Source organism: Chlorocebus sabaeus, chromosome 19 (assembly GCF_047675955.1).
Source record: "Chlorocebus sabaeus isolate Y175 chromosome 19, mChlSab1.0.hap1, whole genome shotgun sequence".
Lineage (NCBI taxonomy): Eukaryota > Metazoa > Chordata > Mammalia > Primates > Cercopithecidae > Chlorocebus > Chlorocebus sabaeus.
This window is the reverse complement of record NC_132922.1, coordinates 16,976,196-17,000,658: the sequence shown is the minus strand read 5'-3', so window position 1 is coordinate 17,000,658 and position 24,463 is coordinate 16,976,196. Positions and strand designations below refer to the sequence as shown.

General features: G+C 44.4%; 1 protein-coding gene across 5 annotated transcripts in view; it reads right to left on the bottom strand.

Moving 5' to 3' along the window:
• LARGE1 (LARGE xylosyl- and glucuronyltransferase 1) overlaps nt 1-24,463 on the bottom strand; it is a 629,905-nt gene that overhangs the window by 539,415 nt on the left and 66,027 nt on the right. The window contains exon 1 of one of the 5 annotated variants that reach the window (XM_073006773.1): nt 2,795-2,813. The exons of the other annotated variants lie outside the window; for them this stretch is intronic. The gene's annotated coding sequence lies outside the window, so the exon portion shown is untranslated. Of the gene's footprint in view, nt 1-2,794; nt 2,814-24,463 lie in introns of those variants that run through there. 5 annotated transcript variants of the gene reach the window in all.

Sequence of the window (24,463 nt, the reverse complement as noted above, 5' to 3'; positions counted from 1 at the left end):
CAGGTGAGAGGGCAGGGAGCCCTGCCATGAGGATGGAGTGGGAAGGCTCATCGGAAGCTGCCTCTTCTCCTCTTGCTCTAGGACCGATGCCTGCCCAGGTCCCTAGGTGGCCCCTGGGGCCAGAGGAGCACTCTCAAGCCACTGACAATGGCTTCCCGAAACCAGCGATTGGATTGGAAAAATATTCCTAAGTTTTTAAAAAAGATAACTGGACAAGAACTTGCACAGTTTGCAGACTCAGACACAGACATATCACTAGGCAACAGTGGAAGCTATAGGGTCAAGTCCTCACACAACACACACGCGCACGCATGTACACACATATACACGCATACACAGACACAGACACAGACTTGAGCCCCCAAAGAGGGTAACATTCAAGCTGCTTGGCTTTGCACACAAAGCCCCTCCCAGTCTGGCCCAGGCGTAATCCTGAGGCAACCTCTTCACCTTTCCAAATCGTAAGCTTCTGGACATTTGTAGTAACAGCCCTAAAATAATGCTCTCTTTCACACCTCAAACATTTCTCACCTTTCTGTTCCTGCAGTTCCCACTGTCTACAAAGCCCTCCCTTCTTCCTTTCACCCGGCTAACACCAACTCAGCTTTCAAGATTCAGGAATCATTAGCCTCTAGTCAGGTGGCCCCTTTCCTGGGCTCCCATAATTCCATGCTTTTCTTACTGGAGTACTTTCAGCATGAGTTCCGACACCTATCATAATAACCAGACTCCCAGAAAGCTCAGACATGCAGAGCTCACTTAGCTCGAGCTCCGGAACCAGAAGAAAGCACACAGCCATCTTCCTCTCTCATGTATGGAGTCCCATTCTCATCAGTGAAAAGTCCCAGACAGCAAAACCCAAGTCCGAGGTACCCTGTGAGCTCTCGTCTGAAGAACAAGACAGATCAGGAACAGAACTGAGAGGGAGTGGAGGTACAGAGGTCCAAAACACAACTGGAGGGCCCATGGGACACACTCGAGCCTTAACACACACAGTGCTGTCAGTGACCAAGGCAGCCTGGACCCAGAGCCCCCAGGCTTCATGCAAGCTGTGGCTCGGATCCTCTAATACAGGCCTCAACAGCATGGAAGTAAGGAAGGATCGATTAAGATGGGGCAACCCCAGAGGGCTCTCCATCAGCTGGTTGTACTTACTGGGCACAGGCTGGGTAAGCTGCAGCCCCAGACTTGCTACTGGCTGGGGCTCCCAGCTGCCACCAGAAAGATACCTTCCCTGGGAACTGGTCCAGCCCAGCAGGTAAGAGAGCACAGAGCCTGACACAGACTCTGGCACATACTGTGTGGTCCTGGGGCAGTTAACTGGAACTCTAGACTGAGGCCCATCAGGATCTATGTCCAGTATACAGTAAGCACTCAATAAGTGCTAAATGTTATTAGACAACTGTTGTTGGACTGGGCCAGACATGGCCTGGCAGGCACTACAGGCCCATCTGGTCTGAGGTGTGGTGCCTGCCCTCAGAGGGTAAACACAGGCCACAGTGATTCAGTAAGTCTCAGAGGCACCTGTGCCTTCATCCTTCGGGATAACTGCAGGATACCCTAGTACAGGGGTGGCAGTCAACTCCAGAGCCCCAAGAGCACGGTGTTCACCAAGCAGATGATGTCTCAGCCTGTAGAGGTAGCTGACTTTTATGTTAACCTTTAATTACATTATCTCCTCAATTAGATTTGAAACTAATGTAATACCGAAACATCTGAATGGCAGGTTCCCGATTACAAAGTCTAATCAAACCAGTGACCCTGGGTTACAGGCTTAACTGTGCCTCCCCTAAAATGCATATGTTCAAGTTCTAACCATCAGTACCTAAGAATGTGATTGTATTTGAAGACAGGATCTTTAAAGTAGTAATTAGGGTAAGATGGGAATGTATGAGTGGGTCCTAATCTAGAATGACCAGTGTCCTTGTAAGAGGAGATAAGGATACAGACACATAGAGAGGGGGGAAACCATATAGAGGTACAGGAAGACCGCCTTCCACAAGCCAAGGAGAGAGGCCCCGAAGAAACCAACCTTGCTAACAACTTCATCTTGGACTTCTAGCCTGCAGAACTGTGACATAATATATTTTTATTGTCTAAGCCACCCAGTTTGTGGTACTTTGTTATGATAGGGCTAGCAAACTAATACACCAGCTGAGGTCAGTCTTGGTGAACAATTATTGTCATTTTTATTTATTTATTTTTATTTTTGTTTTTGGAGATAGAGTTTCACTCCTGTCGCCCAGGCTGGAGTGCAATGGTGTGATCTCGGCTCACTGCAACCTCTGCCTCCCGGGTTCAAGCGATTCTCCTGCCTCAGCCTCCCAAGTAGCTGGGGTTACAGGCATGCGCCGCCACACCCGGCTAATTTTTTGTATTTAGTAGAGACGAGGTTTCGCTATGTTGGTCAGGCTGGTCTAGAACTCCCGACCTCAAGTGATCCACCCATCTCAGCCTCCCAAAGTACTGGGATTATGGGCATGAGCCACTGCGCCCAGCCCCATTATTGTCATTTTAGCAGAACACTGGAATTCGGAGAAGCTGAGTAACGTGCCGGAGCCACTCAGTCACTAAGTGGGAAAGCTGGGATTCAAGGTAATAAAGTCTGACTCCTTCTACCACCAAGAATATAATACTCAACTGATATTTGTTTGGCATCTATTATGTGCTAAGATCTTTTTAAAGTGCTAAGGATACTACAGCAGTCAAAAGGGACAAAATGTGTTCTCTAGTAGAGCTTTCAGACAAATAGGGAGGAAAAATAACCATAATCAAGAAAATATAAAATATGTACCTGTCAGGCCTCCGAGCCCAAGCTAAGCCATCATATCCCTTGTGATCTGCACGTATACATCCAGATGGCCTGAAGTAACAGAAGAATCACAAAAGAAGTGAAAATGGCCGGTTCCTGCCTTAACTGATGACATTACCTTGTAAAATTCCTTCTCCTGGCTCATCCTGGCTCAAAAGCTCTCCCAGTGAGCACCATGTGTCCCCCATCCCTGCCAGCCACAGAACAACCCACTTTGATTGTAATTTTCTACTACCTATCCAAATCCTATAAAACGGCCCCACCCCTGTCTCCCTTTGCTGACTCTCTTTTCGGACTCAGTCCGGCTGCATCTAGGTGATTAAAAAGCTTTACAGTTCACACAAAGCCTGTCTGGTGGTCTCTTCACACGATCGCAAGTGAAAGTACCTTCAGCAATAACTGGAGGGTGGTAGGAATAGGAGCAATTTTTTTTTCACATCCCATTCTACAGTTTTTACTATAAACATTTAAGCCAAACAAAGTTTTCTTTCAAAAAAGCCAAATGGTAAAAGTGAATTTTCAAGAGAGCACCGCTCACTCCATTCACTGGTCTTTAAGTGTATGAAAAAAATCAGGCAGAGGCAAGTCATGAGCCCCAAGGAAAAGTTTCTATCACGTTAATATGCCTCAGCAACAAAGCTACAGCTTTAGAAATGATACAGTTAGCATTTCCCATGCAGGATAATTTTTGCTCTGAAGTTTGAGGCCAAAGCTATTTCAAAGAATAACCATGTTCAGAGAAATGGATTTTGTTTCTCTTCACCCAGATGAGAATTCACACAATGGCTCGCACTCACCACCAGGGAAAATTCTTGCAAAACTGGATGGAGCTGAATTTCACTTTACTGCTGGTGCTTATGCAGAAATGATGATTTGCATGTTCATAAGGGTTTCATGGTGGTATAATATTTTACTGCTAGAGAAGCATTCACACAATACGTGGCATCTTTACGTGTCCCGTCATTTACAATTCTACACTTTGGAGTCTGTAAAGGCAGGCAAGTCTTTGCAAACCTCCTGTGATTTTCAACCCCCTGGACAGCTTGGCACTGTCTCAGCAGGGATTAACTGCACTGCTGCCTGCAATAGAGGCTGCAAGGACTTCCTAGTTCTATAACCCTCCAAGAGGGTGAGGTGCTTTCACAGTCATGTTAATGAATGCATCGGATGGCATTCAGGATAAAACCAGAAATTCAGCAGCATTCCCCGGGCTGGTGGATCTGAGCTGCCTAACAGAGGCAGGTGAGAAATGACATTTGAGGGTCTGGCAATATCCTCAAGCACTCACTTATTCATGCTAAAGACCTGCTGGCACTAACTGCAGCCTGACTATTTTGAAAGTCATTATAATGAAGAGCTAAGTTAGAAGCCAGGTTCTCCAGCTCACCTGGCATGGATAAATTTCCAAGTTCCAAGCTTCCGTTTATCGTCTTTAAAATAGGGGAAATTACGGCATAGGGTTAAAGGGGTCCTGAAATAAAATCGAGCATGTGAGGTCTGGGTCTGGAACCTAACACACATTAGGTACTAACTACCCAGAATGAGCAAAGTCACTGCTAATCGGGAAAAAGATCCAGATGAAGCCAGTAGTTAGCAATCACTACATTCCTCTTCCTCTCAATTGTATTAGCCCTGGTTTAGCTTGACTTTACAAGGTCAGAATAGATGGGATTCAGTAAAGCTCCAGATTTTGCATTCAAAACTGTGTGCATGCCGTACACAAACAAGCACTTCTGGGGGAAGAGGCCACATTTCAAGAGACTATCAAAGGGATAAGGTTGACAATGACTAGCGTGGAGGGTCCAGTTCGGCCTGCTTCCTACAGAGCTGGTGTGATGGAAAGGAAAGACAGCGGAGGCAGATGATTCCAAAGTTTAAACTCTGGCTCTGGCCTCTACTCACTAGTTGATCCTAGGGGAGCTCTCTACCTCTCTGACCATGGTAGCTCCTATGTAAAATGGGAACATGGAAGCAAGACCACCAGCTGGCAGAGTTATTAGGAGGATTAAATACCGTAACAAACGCCTGGCACACAATGGTGTCAACTGTGTTCATCTCCCCATTCACAGTCTCTGCCAGAAAACTGGAAGGTTCCCTCTGGCCAGCAGGACCAAGGACCAGCCTTGTCATATTTTTCTGTCCATTTGCTTCCTGCACACCATGAACCCTGCAACTTCTACAGCTGCTGCACTAGGCCAGGCCCAATCTCACTTACCTAGGTTGGCCACCCATCTACAGTTCAGTGTTCCCTCTGTTCCCACCAAGTTCCACACCCAGGCATCTCAGCTGCATTCCACAGCTTCAAGTGGCAGCCCAAGGTAGCAAAGAGTATGAGCTTCAGCAACAAGCCACCTGGGTTCAAGCCTCACTCCTCTCATTTCCTAGTTGGTGGCATAGACCAGTAACTTAACCTTTCTATGATTCTGATTCTTTATCTGTAAAATAGGGATGGCCATCATTATCTACCTTACTGGAAAAAAAAAAAATTAATCCATGTAAAGTGTGACGACAAGACCTGGAACACGGTAAGTACCAACTACCATTATGCCCTGATCACAAGAAACAGAGACTCAATAAGCCAGTTCAGATAATAGCACTTTGCCATGAACACATTGAGGATGAAAACGGAGATGGGCCCGCACATGAATCCCAGAATAGTAAGTGTAGTAAAACCGAGCAATACAGAAGATGTAGCTAGAACCCAGGCAGCACACGGGACCTCTGTGGGGGAGAATGAGCTCTGTGAGCTCCGTGCGGGAGGCTGAGCTTTGCCTCCAGCTAACTCTGTAAGGTCTGGCTCTGTCTTCTCCAGCCTCCTGTCCCACTGCTACATCCATGATTGTGATTAAAATGCCAAAGGCACATGGATTTTGCAATACTCTTAATTTACGGGCAGTGAAATTTAATTTTCACATGCCACTCCATATATATATGGAGTATTACATATATACACACATACACATAAACACACATATATATGTATACATACATACATACATATACATATGAATACGAACAGGATATATACACACATGTATATATAGTATACATATATGTGTGTATATATGTGTGAGAGTGTGTGTATATGTCCTGTCTCCCCCTGCAACATTACAAATTTTTAAATAATAAACACTTTCATACATGCCCTAACATCTTCAAGAAAGGCTAATTGAAGTGGAGAGACCAGGACCAAAAGGATTATGAGAGATAAACATAACCATTGAAAACAGAGAAAAAGCGAGCAGCCCTAAGTGAAAAGCATTTGTAAACTGCGAAAACCTTTGTGAGACTTAGCTACGTAGATGACTATGATCATGTGAGTCCAGGCATCCTGAAGATGCCTCAGAAGAAGAGCTGACCCAGGTAGGCATGTTAGTATCAAACAGCTGCAGGTAGGGCTGAAACCTATGTCCACAGCTGGCTCTCAGTGAGAACTTCTAGAGGCTCTGCAGCAAATGAGCCTCGGGTGTGCTGGGGTGGTGCTTTCAGCCCCAGGCCAGCGAGGTATCATCCACTTATCCCAGTATGCTGAACAAACATCATTTTCCACAATGTTTCAGGGTGGGAAAGTTAAGGATACTCTACTTTAGAATACAGGCCAGCAAACTTTTTATGTGTAAGGTGAGACAGTAAATCACGAAAGCTCTGCATGCCATACCATCTCTCTGGCAACTCTCAACTCAATGACTGTAGTAGGAAAGCAACCACAGATAAGAGGAAACAGGCATGGTTGTGTGCCAAGAAAACTTAATCTATGGACACTGAAATTTAATTTTCACGTGCTACAAAACACTACTCTTGTTTTGATTTTTTTTGGACACTTTAAACATGTAAAAGCCCTTCTTAGCTCATGGGCTACAGGAAGACAGACTGACCCATAGCGTGCCAACTCTTGATCTCAGTCATTACCCCAACACGATCTCTAATAACATGGAATTTCAAGCTTCTGACTATGGCTGCTGAAATCTCGTCTATTCAATCTTTGGTGACTCATACAGTACTAGGATCTCAAAAAATGCTTTTTAAAAAATTGGACAGGTGTAGTGGCTCATGCCTGTATTCCCAGCACTTTGGGAGGCCAAGGTGGGAAGATTGCTTTAAGCCAGGAGTTTGAGACCAGCCTGAGCAACAGAGCGAGACCCCATCCTTACAAAAAGTTTAAAAATTAGCAGGATATTGCTGAGCGTGCCTGCAGTCCCAGCTACTTGGGAGACTGAGGCAGGAGGATCGCTTGAACCCAAGAGTTTGAGGCTGCAGTGTGAGCTATGATTGTGCCACTGTACTCCACCCTGTCCCCCAAAACAATAAATAAATAATTGTCCTTTAGTGATTTCTATCCTAATAAAACATCTTTGGCACTAGATCTCAACTGCATTCTGGAACAGTCCGTCCTACTGATGGGGAGCTCCAGAGGTTAAAAGTTCTTCCTGAGATGATGTTCATCTCCCTCACTCCCCCATGCAAGGGCTCCTGGGTCTCCCTGACGGTGTCCGCAGAATTAAACAAATCCATCTTACCCATGACAGCTCTCCACGTTTTTTGTTTATATCAGGGGAGGAAAAAAATGAAAGGAATGAACTACTCCCATAATAGAAAAATCTTTGCCAGGAGAGGAAGTGAATGTAGAATTTCTAATAGCAAACAATGCTTTACCTAAACAGTGGCTTCAGAAATAGCCCAGTCCATAGACCTACGAAAAAGTCAATAAATAATTTAGGAGAATATATTAATCTATTTTTGCATTGCTAGAAAGAAATTCCTGAGGCTGAGTAATTTATAAAGAAAAGACGTTTAATTGGCTCATGGTTCTGCAGGGTTGTACAGGAAGCATGGCACCCACATCTGCTGGGCCTCAGGAAGCTTACAATCATGGCGGGAGGTGAAAGAGGAGCAGACATGTCACATGCCAAAAGGGGAAGCAAGAGAGAAGGAGGAGGTCTCAGACTCTTTTAAACAACCAGATCTCTCATGAGTGAGAACTGTCTCATCACCAAGGGGATGGTGCTAACCCATTCATGAGGAATCAGTCACCATGATTCAGTTACCTTCCACCAGCCCCATCTCCAACACTGTGGATTTCACTGCCACATGAGATTTGGAGGAGACAAACATTCAAACCATATCAGAGAGAAAAAAGGTTGTTTTCCTCAACCCCTGGCAGAGAAGATCCCCATTTACACATATGTTGGAACAAACAAATAAATAACTGAACAAGTAAGTGACCATATGCTAGCATACCAATAGAGAACATTCTCATTCTACCACAGCCTGTATAGATTACAAACACAGAACAACTAGTGAGAATAAGATTTAGTAGCCTAAAGAATTAAAATATGAATGCTACGGGGACCAATTGATTCTTTTAATAACATTCTTAATTTCCCTAGAGACAGACTGACTGCCTTCAAACCACACGTTTCCATTAATTAAAAAAATAAGAAAAGCGATTATTAACTACCTACCAGGTATGAGGCACTTTGACTTACATCATCTCATCTAACTTTCATGCATACCTGCTACAGGGAACTATGCCCCTCACTGTTCCGGAGAAGATCACCTGAACCCAGGGAACATGGGGGCTCCAGGTTTCAAACCTAGATGCGTTCAACCCTAAAGCCCAGGCACCTTCTGCTGTAGGAGACATAACACTCTGCTGATCCCATTTACTTATGGATCATGAGGTCATTATCTGTGGGCCAGATCATTAGAGAAAATGCCTCTAAAATGCCTCTGAATCGAAGGTGGTAGGAAACTATGTAAACCAATACAGGAAAATGAATACGCAGGAAACGCACACCCATACTAACTAGGTTTAGGATTTTGCCCTACTTCATATTCAATTATAAAACTATTTGATTTAATAATATATGCAAAATAGCACTGCACCAAATCAGCACCCCCTCAAGAAAATGCACATCCCCCCACTGTAAAATCTAGGAAAAATAATAGAATCCATGCACAAAAAGAGACTTTTTTAAAAAATAAAAATAAAAATGGTCATAAAAATGAGTAAGAAATCCTGTTGCAGTCTTACTTCCCGTCTTTAAGAACTCTGTATACATATATCCTTTTAAAACTATTTTTGGAGACCAACTCACTTTGGCAATATACTGAGAGTGATACAGTTTAATCTCTATTAGCTTGGAGCTGTGAAACTACATTGTTGATTTATTTCTAACACAAAGAGTCAAAATTTGGTGTGAAAGGTTTTGGCATCTTTTCTCGCAAATATCTAGTATTTTACCACTTTTAAAGTGCTGTTGGATCTATTGCCCTCCTTCATCTTTACAGCAACCCAAGGTATATGGCAAGTACAGACAGTCCCCGATTTAAGATAATCTGACTTAGATTTTTCAGCCTTTTTTTTTTTTTTTTTTTGAGAAAGGGTCTCTCTCACTCACTCACCCAGGCTGGAGTACACTGGCGTCATCACGGCTCACTGCAGCCTAAACTCCCCAGGCACATGCCACCATGCCCAGCTAATTTTTTTAGTTTTTGTAGAGATAAGATTTTGTCATGTTGCCCAGGCTGGTCTCGAACTGCTGGACTCAAGTGATCCACCCGCCTCAGCCTCCCAAAGTGTTGGGATTACAGGTGTGAGCCACCTCATCTGGCTGACTTTTTAGCTTTATGATGATGCAAAAGCAATATGCATTCAATAAAAACTGTACTTGAAGTACCCATATAACCCTTCTGTTTTTCATTTTCAGTATAGTATCCAATATATCTAGGCTTAGGTTGCATGATTTTGCCCAAATACAGGCCAATGAAAGGTAGGCTAAGTTAAACCATGCTGTAATGTAGGTTAAATGTATTAAATGCAAATTCTGAACTTGATATTTTCAACTTATGATGGGTTTAGCAGGATGCAATCTATACTAAGCCAAGGTGCATCTGTTCTGTTACTCTCATTTTTTTTTTTCTCTTACAAATGTAGAAAAAAGGTTTCAGAGTTTACGAGGGAGCTTTCCAATGAAAGTGACAGAAAATCCAACTCAAACTAACGGAGGCAAAATAAAGGACTGAATAGTTCACAATCTGTAAGATCCAGAGGAGAATCTACCCTCTGGCAAGGTCTGATCTGGGTCCAGGAGGTGATCTGGTCCCTCTCCACCTCTCAGCTCTGCTCTCATCCACATGGACTTCATACTCAGGCGTCACGCAGTGGCAAGACAGCCGCTAGGGTGGATGGCGCTACGATATCCGCAGCTCCACCCACTGAGGTTCAAGGACAGTGGAAAAGAACACATGTGCCTCTCAACAGCCCCAACAAAAGTCTCATCACATCTTATGGGCTCCAACTAGGTCATGAAACCACCTCTAAGCCAATTACGAAAAGCCAGTATCAGGAACAATCTGAGTCCTATGTCTCCCCCCGAAGCCCCGCACAATATCATCTCCACCAAAGTCCACGTGCTAAAGGGTGGGTGTGAGTGTGGGTCTCCCTGGGAAAACTGAGCAGGGTGAATAAATACAAAGTCAGAAAGCCAAGAGATCCTCAGCACACACTTGCCCAGAGTCACACCGCGACTAAGAGACAAAATCAGGACTCATGCACAAATCTCCCGGGACCGAGCACTCCAAAAATAGTGGCAAATTATTTTAAAACACACGGGTGAATCACAAAAAGTCCTCCAGACTGAATCTCTTGGTCACAAATAACAGTCTAAAATATTAACAAACTGCCGACAGGACTTCAAAGAAAGCCTCTTACAAAATAGAAAGTTTGTTAAATTCAACACGGTTACTGTTATCGAAATCAAAATCCCTTTATAGTTCTAAATGGTTCCTTACCATCTGGAAAGTCAGAACACTGTACTCAAAAGAAAAAGGGAAAGGCTTTTTGACCTATTTTTGTCTCTACATGGACGTAAAGCACCGAATCCTATTTATTAAGTGCCTTCGACGCATGCTACTGCTCTGGCGATTTGCAACTCGAAAATGACACTTATTATTCAGCTAGAGATTAGAATCTCAAGCAGTAGGGCATTTTTTAATAAAAAACAAAATTAAAAATAGATTTGCCATTGTCTGTTTAATAAAACTAGTAGCTCTGCTGGCTTAGAGGGGAAATAACATATTTCTTGGGATTTTTATATATTCATCTGAGCAGTGCTAAAAAAAAAACAAAGTTACTAATATTCATATCTTGAGCAACTGTACATTGCTTCTAACTATACATTCAATCTCTCTGGCGCATCCACTGTGGCCCTAAGCAGCCAGTGCAGGCTCTTCTACCAAAACAAAGCAAACCCCTCTGAAACCTGACGTGTGCAGGTGTCAAAAAACACCAGGTGCAGCTTGACAGATGTGAGCCAAATAAGGAAATATTCAGCCCAGCACTGCCCAACAGAACTTTGAGTCATGATGTATATTTTCTACATCTGTGCTCTAAAATATGGTGGCTGCTAGCCGCATGTGGTTATTGAGACTAAGGAACTATATTTTTAATTTTATTTCATCTCAACTCATTTAAAGTAGCCACATGCCGCTAATGGCTACTAACCGGGAGGGCAGCTGGGATGTTACCCTTGAGAATTTCTCCGCATTTTACCTGTTGCTCTGTCTCACTCACATTTCCTATTCTAACACACACACACCAAAAAAAAAAAAAAAAAACACCTACAGTTCTCCAAACAAGGCATCTGTTTTGTTCCTCTGGGGTCCTGTCTATGTTACTCATGTGGCCCTGGATTTCCACACCCCTAGCCTTCCTGGTAGACATTCCTTTTCATCCTCACAACCCAACCCAGGGTTTATCTCTTCTGTGAAGCTGTCCTTGATTTTCCGTTCTATCTACCCTGCTTGTGAATGGGTGAACTCTGCTTCCCCACTGCCCCGTGCATGTGAACGTCTCTGTGGCTATGTTCATTATACTGCAATGGGTCGGGAGCACGTCCCTTCCACAGTGGAAGGCAGAGAGGGTGGCTGTAAGAATGAGCACTTTGGGCCGGGCATGGTGGTTGACACCTGTAATCCCAGCACTTGGGGAGGCTGAGGCGAGTGGATTACATGAGTTCAAGACCAGCCTGGCCAACATGGTGAAACCCCGCATCTACTAAAAACACAAAAATCAGCCCGTTGTGGTGGCATGTGCCTGTAGTCCCAGCTACTTGGGAGGCTAAGGTAGGAGAATCGGCTTGAACCCGGGAGGCGGTGCTTGCAGTGAGCTGAGATTGCGCCACGGCACTCCAGCCTGAGCAACAGAGCAAGACTCCGTCTTAAAAAAAAAAAAAAAAAAAAAAAAAAAAGCACTTTGGAGATGGCTGCCTAGCATTAAATTCTGTCTCCAACACTTACTACTACCTCTAAGATCTCATGCAAGTTAGATGATCTCTCCAAGCCTTGGTGTCTCATCTGTAAAATGGGGTTATTAATGATAACCCTTCTTGATGGCTGTTGCAAAGATTAAGTAAATGTCCAAACACAAGCACAACATTTGCCTGGGTACGTGGCAAAGAGCAAAAATGTCATAACATTAATCTCTTATGTATTGTTTTTCATTATATTATTAGACTGTGCACTTTTAAGTATAGACTAGATCTTAGCCATCCCTGAAACCCAGGAGCACAGCACACAGTGGGTACTCATTAAAAATTAAAATGACTAATGATGCCTCCAGTGGATGGATGCCAGCCCTGACCTCAATTCTAAGTATTCCCCCTAATGCTAAAGGGTCTTGCTCTAAAGGTCAAACTAGGAAACTAAAAAGATGTCTCAGCTAGGCTCAGTGGCTCATGCCTGTAATCACAGCACTTTGAGAGGCCGAGGTGGGTGGATCACTTGAGGTCAGGAGTTGGAGACCAGCCTGGCCAACATGGTGAAACCCCTTCTCTACTAAAAATACAAAAAATTAGCCGGGCATGGTAGCGCATGCCTGTAATCCCAGCTACTCCGGAAGCTGAGGCATGAGAATTGCCTCACCCCAGGAGATGGAGTTTGTAGTAACCTGAGATTGCACCACTGCACTCTAGCCTGAGGGACAGGGCAAGACTCCCTCTCAATAAATAAATAAATAAATAAATAAATAAATAAATAAATAATTAAAAATTAAAGAGGTCTCAACAGAGGTAGACAGAGGAAAAGTAGTGAGCATGCAGGAAGATCCAAAATGCATACGGGGGTTTATTCAAACTGCACTCAAACCCTCTAGTGGGACACCACCATCCTCCCCAGAGGTCCCACCCCTGCCCCAAGCCCTCCCTGAACCCACAACCTGACCAAACCGCTACTAAAAGGTTACTGATGAAAACAAGCCTTATCCTGCAGGTTTGAATGGAGTAAAAGAAGTTTAAAGGACACTGGTCTAACAAGGCCGTAAGAGAATATATGTACAATTCAGTTCCCACAGTCTGTTCCCGGCACCCTTCCTCCCACTCTAGTTTACTCATCTCCTTTCTTTCCTAGGAGGCCAAGCGGGGGGGGGGGGGGGGGGGGGGTTCACCTGAGGTCAGCAGTTCAAGACCAGGCTACCCAACATGGTAAAACCCCGTCTCTACTAAAAATACAAAAAATTAGGTGGGTGTGGTGGCGGGAACCTGTAATCCCAGCTACTCAGGAGGCCGAGGCAGGAGAATCACTTGAACCGGGGAGGCGGAGGTTGCAGTGAGCCGAGATGGCACCACTGCACTCCGCCTGGGTGACAAAAGCGAAACTCCGTCTCAAAAAAAAAAAAAAAAAAAAAAAAAATGGAAACCCTCCGATTTACAGACAACACTTGTAACCCTAGATTCTAACTGTGCTCCACAGTGTCCCTAACCCTGAAAGACAGGATACCTCTTGAGACCCTCCAAGGTTTCTTGGTTTTATTGAGGGCAAATAAACATGAGCAGCAGATGAAACAAGCACTTAAAAATGATTAAGTGTTCCACATACAGGTTTTCTAGCCCAGGAAGAGTCCCAGTGGGACTGTTTGTTTCCCAAATTCAATGTCTTCCTCCTGCTACAATGCTCCCTGGCACAGGGAGTTTAGTAAAAGAGCAAGCTGGGAGCTGGGAGCATGCAGTAAGTGCATCTCCAATGGGGCTTTCCTTTCGGTGCTTTGAACGCAGAAAGTGATTTCCATTTCAGCACAGCTCCCACTTAGGAGGATCAGGCAGCACTGGAAGCCTGCATGCAGGTGAACTATCTTCCTTGGGGCCCCTGTGCAAGATCTTGGTCTAAAGGGTAATGACTGGGGACTGGCGTGACTGAAGAGTGTAAGAACAGCTGCCATGCGGTCTGAGGATTGGCAATTCCTGCTGTGCGAACTTGGTATATCACCTCCCCTCTGCGTGCTTTGGTTGCCTTGTTTATAAAACAAGAGTGTGGTTTCCAAACTTTTTTTTTTTTTTTTTTTTTTGAGACAGAGTTTGGCTCTTGTTGCCCAGGCTGGAGTGCAATGGCGCAATCTCGGCTCACTGCAACCTCCGCTCACTGCAACCTCTGCCTCCCGGGCTCAGTGATTCTCCTGCCTCAGCCTCCTGAGTGGCTGGGATTACAGGCATGCGCCACCACGCCCAGCTAATATTGTATTTTTAATAGAGACGGGGTTTCTCCATGTTGGTTAGGCTGGTCTTGAACTCCTGACCTCGTGATCCATCCGCCTCAGTCTCCCAAAGTGCTGGCATTACAGACGTGAGCCACCACACCTGGCCCCAAACTTTTCTTTCTGTAAATAACAAGCCCCCTTTTTGTCCCCAACAAAATCTTCTGGGAAACACAAAGATCTAAAACGTACAGGTGACGCATCTGTGACTGAAGTGTATTTACAGGATTCTGAAGTCCCACTGACCTGAGTCTCTCTCCCTTACCTCCCCCGCCCCCAGGAAACCCAGAATCCTAGAAGTTCATGGAATGATGTTAGGGAACTACATCCTCTTTCGAGCATCACATCAAGTTGAAAAATTCCAGGATGTTACTTATAATGGCTCTTACTTATTTTTATTTTTTGAGACAGAGTTTCACTCTTGTTGCCCAGGCTGCAGTGCAAAGGCACGATACCTCTGCCTCCCGGGTTCAGGCGGTTCTCCTGCCTCAGTCGTCCTGAGTAGCTGAGATTATAGGCATGCGCCACCACACCCGGCTAATGTACTTTTAGTAGTGACGGGGTTTCTCCATGTTGGTCAGGCTGGTCTCGAACTCCCGATCTCAGATCATCTACCCGCCTCAGCCTCCCAAAGTGCTGGGATTACAAGCGTGAGTCACTGCACCCGGCCTATAACGGACCTTATAATGCCTATCTTTAGGAAATGGCTAAGAAACAGACTAAATCATTATTTCCTTTAACATTTGCATTATGAAAAATGTTAAAAACATTAAAAAAAAGAGAGTCCCTATATATCTGTGACCCGGTACCAGTAATTATCAAGTCATGATCATTACAGTCTTATCTCCTCTCTACCCTACTCATTCCCATGACTCCCTCTCCCCCAACCCCGCAATTACTTTCAAGCAAATCCCCAATATACTATCACCTTGGTCCTAATGGTTTCAAAATCTTTATTTTTAAATCTCAATTTCATTACCACACTAAGAAAAGAACATTAATTCCTTAACTTCATCTAACATCCACAAGCCACTGGCACCATCAAATTTTCCCCCTTACAATTCCCTTGATGAAGAACAGGGTTGTTTTTCTATAGAGTTCTCTACTGTCTGAATTTTCAAGACAGAGCCTCTGTTTGTCATCTAACCTGCGTCTCTGCCCTCCGTGTATTTCCTGTGACTTCCTAGCTAGACAGAGGGTCTTGATCAGATCCAAGTTCCACTGAGAGGCACATGATATCTGGTTGTTTCTCTTTGGTGATGCTGGCAACCACAGATTAAAACACTGACTTCATTAGACTGATTATTTTACAGCATCTCACCCATCTTCCGAAATGTTTGATGCATACACAAATATAGAACATTAGATATTCAGTTTTACCCAAACTGCATTCAACTACCATTGTTCTGAAACTTTTCATTTAATGACATGGGAGTAATAGTTTTTAAAAAAAAAATCGGAATTCTGTAAGATATGCTTCACATGGTAACAATATTGAGTACAGTTGAGATTCCAACAATTCAGAAGACATTTATTCAGAATAGTGCTTTATACATAGAAGGTAAATAATAAGTTGTTGCTGAATAGCCAGTCCCATTAAATCCAGTCCACTTCTAAGCAGTGGTATACTGTGAACTGATCTGTACAAGGACGCCACCCGAGGTACTTACTAGGCCAACAGACTCAAGTCTTCTAAAACTCCCCAAACATCTTTCTTCTCTCATTGTAAACTAGAAAAAGTCAAACAGTTCCTGGTTTTCACCATTTCTTACTTTGTGTTGTTTTTGAAACAACTGCCTAAAAACCCAGCATGGCTCCATCTTGTTACTGCCTTAACTCACTCATTCACGCTTTCTCCTCCCTCCAAATAGCTTAAGTATAAGCCATAGCCCCTGATCAAAAATCAAACCGGTAATTTCTGCCACCCCCACTCATGCTAACTGGTGGTTACAAAAAAAAAACTGACAGCCTGTTTCAACGTTGCCAGAGTCTGAGGGACCCCAAAATGATCAATGTCACCATTTTGCTTCATGACTAGGAGCTTACTGTGCGAAAAGCAGCAACTCCCTATAGTCAATTAATATTTCCGTGAAAGAAGCCAGAGACATGAGCAATCAAAACTAAATCAGGCAGCACATTTTTTTTGAGTCCTCCGTATTTTTTTTTTTCTAGAATGCTGCTGTGAAAGCTCAGAATATAAACAAGTCATTGCTTATTAGGAAAAGACTAGTTGAAAATCTTTCACCCAGCACATCTCAGCCACCGCAATAGTTTTCCTCATCAACACGCTTACATCTCAAGGACTCAGTGAGTGAGAATGAAAACAAGGTGCTGGATAAGTGGTTTTTAAACCAGGTTCATGGGCCCTAGGGGTAAGAAAGGGCAGGTACTGAGACTTTTTGGCCAGCACCTCTATTTCTCTCTCTACCCCCAGCCCTGCACCCCCACAGGCCACTGAATGACTCAGACTGAAAGTCATTCTCTCCAGCACCCACAGTAACCTGTCCCCACAACAGGAGCCCACCCCAGCCTGACTCAAATTCTGCCTTACTCAGGAAGGGAAGGAGGGCTCTTCCTGAAGCCACACTGTGACAAAGATGCCCCAGGCTCCTTGCACACTGCCAGACACTGGACCCAAAAACCCCAGTGGTTTCACCAAAGACAAGCCTATCCCCCAACTAAAGACCCCTCATTCTGAATAAACCAGTATTCAGTTAATTACTCAAGACAAGTCCCTTCAATGGATCCCAGAGGGCCTCTGAGGCAGAGAGAGGGACCTGGGTCCAGGTCCTTGATCCATCCCTAACTAGTACTGGGCAAATCACTTGCCTGAGATGCCTCTTCTGGTCTGTAGACTGGAGGACCATATTCAGTACCTCCTAAAGTTCTTAAAGAACCGAAAAGGCTAATTGCATAATAAAGGCAAATTCTTTCTCCTCCACCCCAGCTTGTCCCACTTCACTCCCTCCTGCCTCATTGTTCTTCATGGGTTTATACCCCATATTTCGTCTGCACTCAGTCCTGGAGAACAGTTCTTGGCCGGTCCACCCAGCAGATACCTTCTCTGTCACAGGGACTGTGTAGAGAAAGAAAAGCAGGATAATCCTCTCTGCTCTTGCACCATTTCTGGTCTAGGAATGATAGTATGTCATCAGTCTCACGAATAGGCAATGCTTTTGCCTCCCAAAGTCACCCCAGGATAAGACGCTGCATCAAAAGAAACCTGTCCCCTCAACTCCAGGTCCAGCAGACACACAGGCCCACTTCACAGAACATCTCAACCACCTGGGTGTCCTTAGCAAGCTAATGTCGTTTTTACATCAATCAGTCCCTCTCCACTCCGCCTCCCAACACCTCACCATCTTCACCATAACGTCAACAGTATCCATGTATCTCAGAGGATATTAATTCCACGGGGCACGGGCAGGAGCTCCGGTCTACTGAAAAAAACTCAAATTAGGATTACATCCTTCAAACGAGGGATGGGATATATTATTAACAGGCACTACTTACTCAAAACTTACCGGGTACTAAAACGCCAAGCTACGAGTTTTCAACATATTAATCTCTTTAGTTTTTTGTTTGTTTGTTTTTGAGACAGGGTCTCACTCTGTTGCCCAGGCTGGAGTGCAATGGTGCAATCTTGGCTCATTGCAACCTTCGCCTCCCAGGTTCAAGCAATTCTCCTGCCTCAGCCTTCCAAGAAGCTGGGATTACAGATGAGCACCACCATGCCCAGCTAATTTTTTTTTTTTTTATTTTAAAGAGAGATGGGGTTTCACCATATTGGCCAGGCTGGTCTCAAACTCCTGACCTCAGGCGATCCACCTGCCTCTGACTCCCAAAGTACTGGAATTACAGGTGTGAGCCACTGCGCCCAGTCTCCTTTAGTTCTTATTACAACACTAAGGCATAGGTACAGTTGTTATCCCAATTTTCCATACAAGGAAGTACAAAGGGACAGAGAGATTAAAGAAGGAGCCCAGGGTCAGATGGATGTTAGCGGGTAGAGGTGCAATGAGAGACCAGATAATCTGGTTCTGTAGCTTCAGGGCCTTTTCCACAGAAAAGTAAAAGGAGGACCATACTTCTGTTGTAGAAACTGCCAGTGACCACAACCACCCATATTTTAAACCCATCAGGAGAAAAGTCCTATTCACTGTCTGGACTAATGATCAGAAGACCTCAGGCCTCACCCAGGACCTACCACCAGCAGCAGCAATAACATGGCCTTCAAACAGGGATTTCACTTCTTCTAACCCCTATTTTCTCATCTAAAAGATGAGCATCCTAGATAATAGTTCTCATATCCCAGGATTATCTGCAAGGAAACCAGGGAGCAGAGTCTTAAGTTTTCCACACCTGAGGTCAGAAGGACCTAGTTCAATTCTGTGCTGTGAGACCAGCTGACTGGTGACTGTGGGTGGGTAATTTAACCTCTATGTTTCTGCTTCCTCATCTGCAAAGAAGGATAACAATGAATTTATTTCAAGTACTAAATGAAGCAACACCCACAAATGCTGAATTCAGTGTCCAGCATATAATAAACACCTAATAAATGACAGACAGTCTTATTATTAATATTACCATTATTATTATCAAGATCTGAAATTCCACAGAAGGAAATCTTCCCCTCTTTAATACGGTAGACTTTATAACCTTATTTGGAAGGATAATCTGGCTAACACATTTTCCCATTTAAATCCTTGAACAACCAAGTCTGACTCAGAGTGGAGGGGGATAGGGCAGAGGGTGTAAAGGTAGCAGCTGGATCCTAGGCCCTTCATCTGATGGGGGAAGGGTTTTGCTGGCTCCTTTCTCTAATTCTATCCCTGCCTCTCTCTTATACCCCTCCCACCACACTCATGCTCCCAAGACCCTATAAGTAACCTAACTGGTCTTAAAAAAAAAAATACACCACCAAAGCAAGTCTACAGCTGCTGAATGATAATGACAAGGTTCCTATGGCAACCCTCATCTCTAAAGTTTGGGTGGTGGAAGACAGAGAGGGATCATTTAGCAACTGGCTTATGGGTGAAACACCTTGAAACTGCGTGTTTTTTGATTCTCTCCACAATTAGAGCCAGGCCTTACACTTTTCCAGCACAGGACACTTTATAAGGTGTTTCACACAAATTAACTACTATGTGAGATAAGGAGGAGAGATGACGGACCCTGTTTTTTACAAATGAAAAACCTAACTACTGGAGTTGTTAAGAACTCATATGCAGTAAATCCAGGAGAAGACCTTGGGTCTCTTGACTCCTAAACAAGCGATTTACTCAAGACCCCACTGTCTCTTCCAGCCCTACCCACCTTCTCCTCTCTACCACCCCAGACTTCTAGGCTTTCTCCTTCTCTCAACTTACTCACTTCGAGGCACACTTACCCAACCTTTGCATTTCCGCCTTCTGTCACATCCTGCTGTTTCCACAATTATCAAGTGACTCAGCTCTCCAATTAAGCTGTGTATGAGTCTATTCAATACCATTCAGCTGTAAAATAACCTACACATTTCTACAGTGATGCCTATGACAAGGTTTTATTCACCAAGCGACTGTGCCACCGGCTCCAGTTAAAGACTACCAGGAACATACCTGGAGTCAAACAAAGTTGGGTTTATTGGTTGACTGCAACAAGGTGGACACGATGCCAGGCAGAATTTCAGATATCTCAGCAAGAGGATGTCAGCAGGAGCTCATTATACAATTTGGACTGTGTTCAGTGATTTAGGGGTAGGCTCAGGGAAACACAGTTTTGCTCTGAACTGGGTGCTGTCAACAGAGCAGAAATTTTATGATGACGTAGCTTCCTAATTTTTATCTAAGAGGCAGGAGGAACAGAATGAGGCTAAAGCCACAATCGGTAAAGAAACATTCATGTGAGCTGAGACTGGGGAATGTTTGGTCATTTCTGTGCCTCGCAGGGATCTTGCTTTTATCTGTGCTCCGTGTTGATGATTGCGCGGTCTTGTTTTTGCCTTGTTCTATCACCAATATAGAGTAGCTCCATCCTATGTCCGTATTCTGCGAAACTCTTTATGCTCAAGAAAAGAACACACAAGGGCCGTAGCTATTAGAGCCAGGCCAGCTCTAAGCAAATAGCAGCAGAAGGAACTATTCTTTGTAATTTTCTCGACAACTTGTTCCACAAGTCACAATACCTGTTTGTGGTATTTACTTTGTACTTTTTCAAAATAAGACTCATGATGGAGAAGGCTGATATGAGCCGATCATGAAAGGTCAGCCCTGGAGCTACAAAAAGGGGCCTCTGAGCTGAGAAACTGAAACAGATGCTCCCAGATCAATTTTTTTTTTCCCTACCATCAACTGCTGAAGTCACTTTTATTTCAGAATTTGTTTTATATTTAACAAAGCCTCCTGAACAGCCCTTCATGGCTTCAAGGTGGTCTGGGCACAAGATCGATAAAGATTTCACTCCTTAATTAGGTTACATTCCAGTAAAGGTAACATTTCTTTTTTGTTTATAAAAATAAACACAATAAATTTAAAAAAGCATACAGTCTGTTAGAAAGTGGTAAGTATTATGAAGGCTGGGCGCGGTGGCTCACGCTTGTAATCCCAGCACCTTCGGAGGCCGAGGCGGGCAGATTGCCTGAGCTCAGGAGTTCAGGACCAGCCTAGCCTGGGCAACACAGTGAAACCCCATCTATACTAAAAACAAACAGACAAAAAAAATTAGCCAGGTGTGGTGGCATATGCCTATAGTCCCAGCTACTTGGGAGGCTCAGGCAGGAGAATGGCTTGAACCCAGGAGGCGGAGGTTACAGTGAGCGGAGATTGCGCCACTGCACTCCAGCCTGGGTGACAGAGCGAGACTCCGTCTCCAAAAAAAGAAAGAAAGTGATAAGTGCTATAGTGCTATGAAAATAAAGAAAAAGCAGAACAGGGTAAAGAGGGTTGGGAATGCCAGGCAAGGGTCACTGTGATCAGTGAGGCAACCAGGCAAGCCCTCCACCATGTGAAATTTAAACATGAGAAGTCTTGATGGAAATGAAGAGGGGGACCCAAATAAAGCCACCAAAGAGAAATTTATCCAAGGAGAAATTAATCCAAAGGGAAATCAGCACCATTGTCTCATTTCAGATATGCGACAACTGAGAACTAGAGACGTCTAGGAACTTGTCCGAGAACACACAATTTGCAGGCAGAACCAGATGGAACGTGGGTCTCCAGATTCCCTGCCACAAGCTTCCTTCCCTGTAATGAACAGGATATCAGAGCATTCTGTATAGGATCAGATCCAGATATAACTCCAGAATCACAGGCAGAAAGAGCCTCGGTTTTCCAAGCACACACAGGTTTACAATACCTGTGTGTATCCACGCCAACCTGCAAAGTGTTAACTACCAAAAGATCCTATGAGGTCCAACCTTTAGCCTCATTCAAAACAGGGGAAGAGGAGGAGGCTGTGAGCATTTAAGTCCCTTGTTCAACATTTAGATGGCAAAAGGCAGGATTTATTTTCAAACCCCAGCTGCATAATTTCATAGCTCTATTATGCAAAACACCACACACCAGTATGATGTTCACAGATACATGTGGCCTACAGAACCCTTAATAATGCCTACTTCACAGAGAGTTGTGAGGTTTAAATAAGTATGCCCACATATGCCGAAGATAGCAAGGATATGAAAAAATGCCAGTTCCTTTCCCACATGTGCTGAGTTGGAAACAGAGCACATCCACAAGGACAGGGACTGCCTGTTGTGCCATCTGCTGTATCCTCAGAACCTGCCTTGGGGCAGGCACTAAATAGTCACTGAATGGATGGAAAATAGAAGGATGCAAGTTCTTCCTTCTGCTCTTTGTTCTCAATACTCTAGGGATCCCTGAGAACACCTCTCAGTTCAGCTGTGGACAAGAAGCAGCAAATGTGAAAGCGAAACCGCTCTCAGCAGGTCCTAACTGAGTCCCTACTGGGCAGGCTCATGGCCAGCCAGATGCCCAGACCGGCCATACCAGACAGTCCTTGTAGAGGCTGAACAAGATAAACTGCCTCTTGTCGATTAAGAAATCTACCAAAGCACTCTAAAATGGATTCCAAGATCCATTTGCATCAAAAACATGAAATCAAATGAGGATCACATTCAAGGAGCTGGCATATCACAAAGTCAGAGTTGATCAATGCAATTATAAACGCACTTAAGGGATAAAAAAAAGAAAAACAAAGGACCTTGCCCTGGGTATGAAGAGAAGCCATGAAGGACTACTCAGAAGGCTTTGTTAAATATATAAAACAAATTCTAAAATAAAAGTGACTATTAATTACTTCGGCAGTTGATGGCAGAAAAAAAAAATCTTGATCGTGGAGGATTGGTTTCAGTTTCTCAGCTCAGAGACCCCCTTTTTACAGCTCCAGGCTGAGCTTTCACCATCAGCTCACATCAGCCTTCTCCATCATGAGTCTTATTTTTAAAAAAGTACAAAGTAAATTCCCCAGTGTTCTCATCAAGCTCCCTTACTTACTTGAAGGGTAACCTTCATAGAAAAGAGGCCACTTGATAAATTCCAAGGCAAGTAAAAATAAAACATAATGGAAAAGATAGTCTCATCATCATAGCTAATTACAAAGGAAGAGTACATCACTTTTTTCTCCCCAAGTGTCTCCAGTTTATTAAAAAAAAAAAAAAAAAAAAAAGGACCAATTTAACAAAGACATTCTGTGTTACTGATCTGAAGAGAAATAGAAGGAATCTTGGGAGATGCACTTGTGATTTATAAAACCAAAGAGTTAGCTGTTGAAACAGTTATTCATAAATGTATTGGTGACATATGTAAATATATATGATATGCCAACTGGATGCAAGAGCCCGGCGAAGGTGCTGTGGGGTGTCATTGCTGTATCAACCGAGGCTGTGCCCTCCACAAGCTTATGGCTGATTGCAGCATTACAAAACCCCAGAGGCAGGACCATGGGGCACTCAGCAGAGAGAAAGAGAGCACTTTCCAGCTCAGAAGGCCCGGGCAGTCGCTCTGGAGAAGGTGCCATTTAAAGGGGGCCTTGAAGAATGGGTGGGAGGTAGAGAGGTGGAGTAGGAAACTGTCAGAACCCTAACCATTTGCTAGACACTCCGTGTGTCCCCAACCTGCCCAACCCAGAAAGGATCCGGCAAGAGAACTCAGAGGCTAGAGGGTCCATCACGCCTCACCAGGGCTGTGGAGCAGAATCCCCAGGACCCATGTTTCAGAACCCACGGGCCGCACTCCAGCCAAGATGGCAGGAATCAGAATTTCAGGGGTGGGGCTTGGTCCTGTGCTTCTGGGAAAGGCCCTCAGGAATTTCTGATGAGCAGCCCTCTCCCCGCAGGAACCACAGATTAACACCAGTACCTTAGTTTTCAAAATTGGGCAAATGAAACTCAGAGTGGAGGTTCCTTAGTTTTTCATCATCATTCTGATGAATATGGAGTGAATACCAACCTCAGGATACAAAAATTAATAAAGCCCATACCTGCCCTCATTACACATTTTTTGCTCATTGAGTCCTTACAGCTAACCACGAAGGACTACTGTCATCTCTTCACATGCCCCCTTTTCATTAAGACAACGAAACTGAAGCTTAAAAGGTTAAGAGAACTGGAACAATCGATGATGGAGTCGGGATCAAGTCTTGGCATCCTGAGACGCAACCCTCACTTTAGTGCTGCTTACTGGAGGCTTCCAGGGCACCCAGCCCTACGCTGGCACCTGGGTGATGACCATGCATAAAAAATGGCCTCTGATCTCAGTAGGAATAGGGGATTCAGGGGACAGCAGAAGAGAGCTGTCCAAGAGCCAAGCTTCCACTGAAAAGATTCCAAAACGTTTCATGTGCAGAATCCAACCAGAGTGCTGAACTGTGGCCATCCCCGGACCAGTTCTCAGGGGGCCATCCTCCTCTGGAAATGTCCTCCACCCAGACAGCCACACACCTCTCCATGGAAGAGGGTCGGAACCATTCCCGATAGAACAAGCTGGGTGGGAGGGTGGTGGGTCTAAGCAGCCACTTCCCCCTCAGAGCCTCGGTGAGGTCCATATGAAGAGGCTGAAATGAAGCCGCAAGGCGCAGCTCCTAGGAGTGATAAACAGATCTACTGATCATCAGTCAAGAGAGGAAGACAC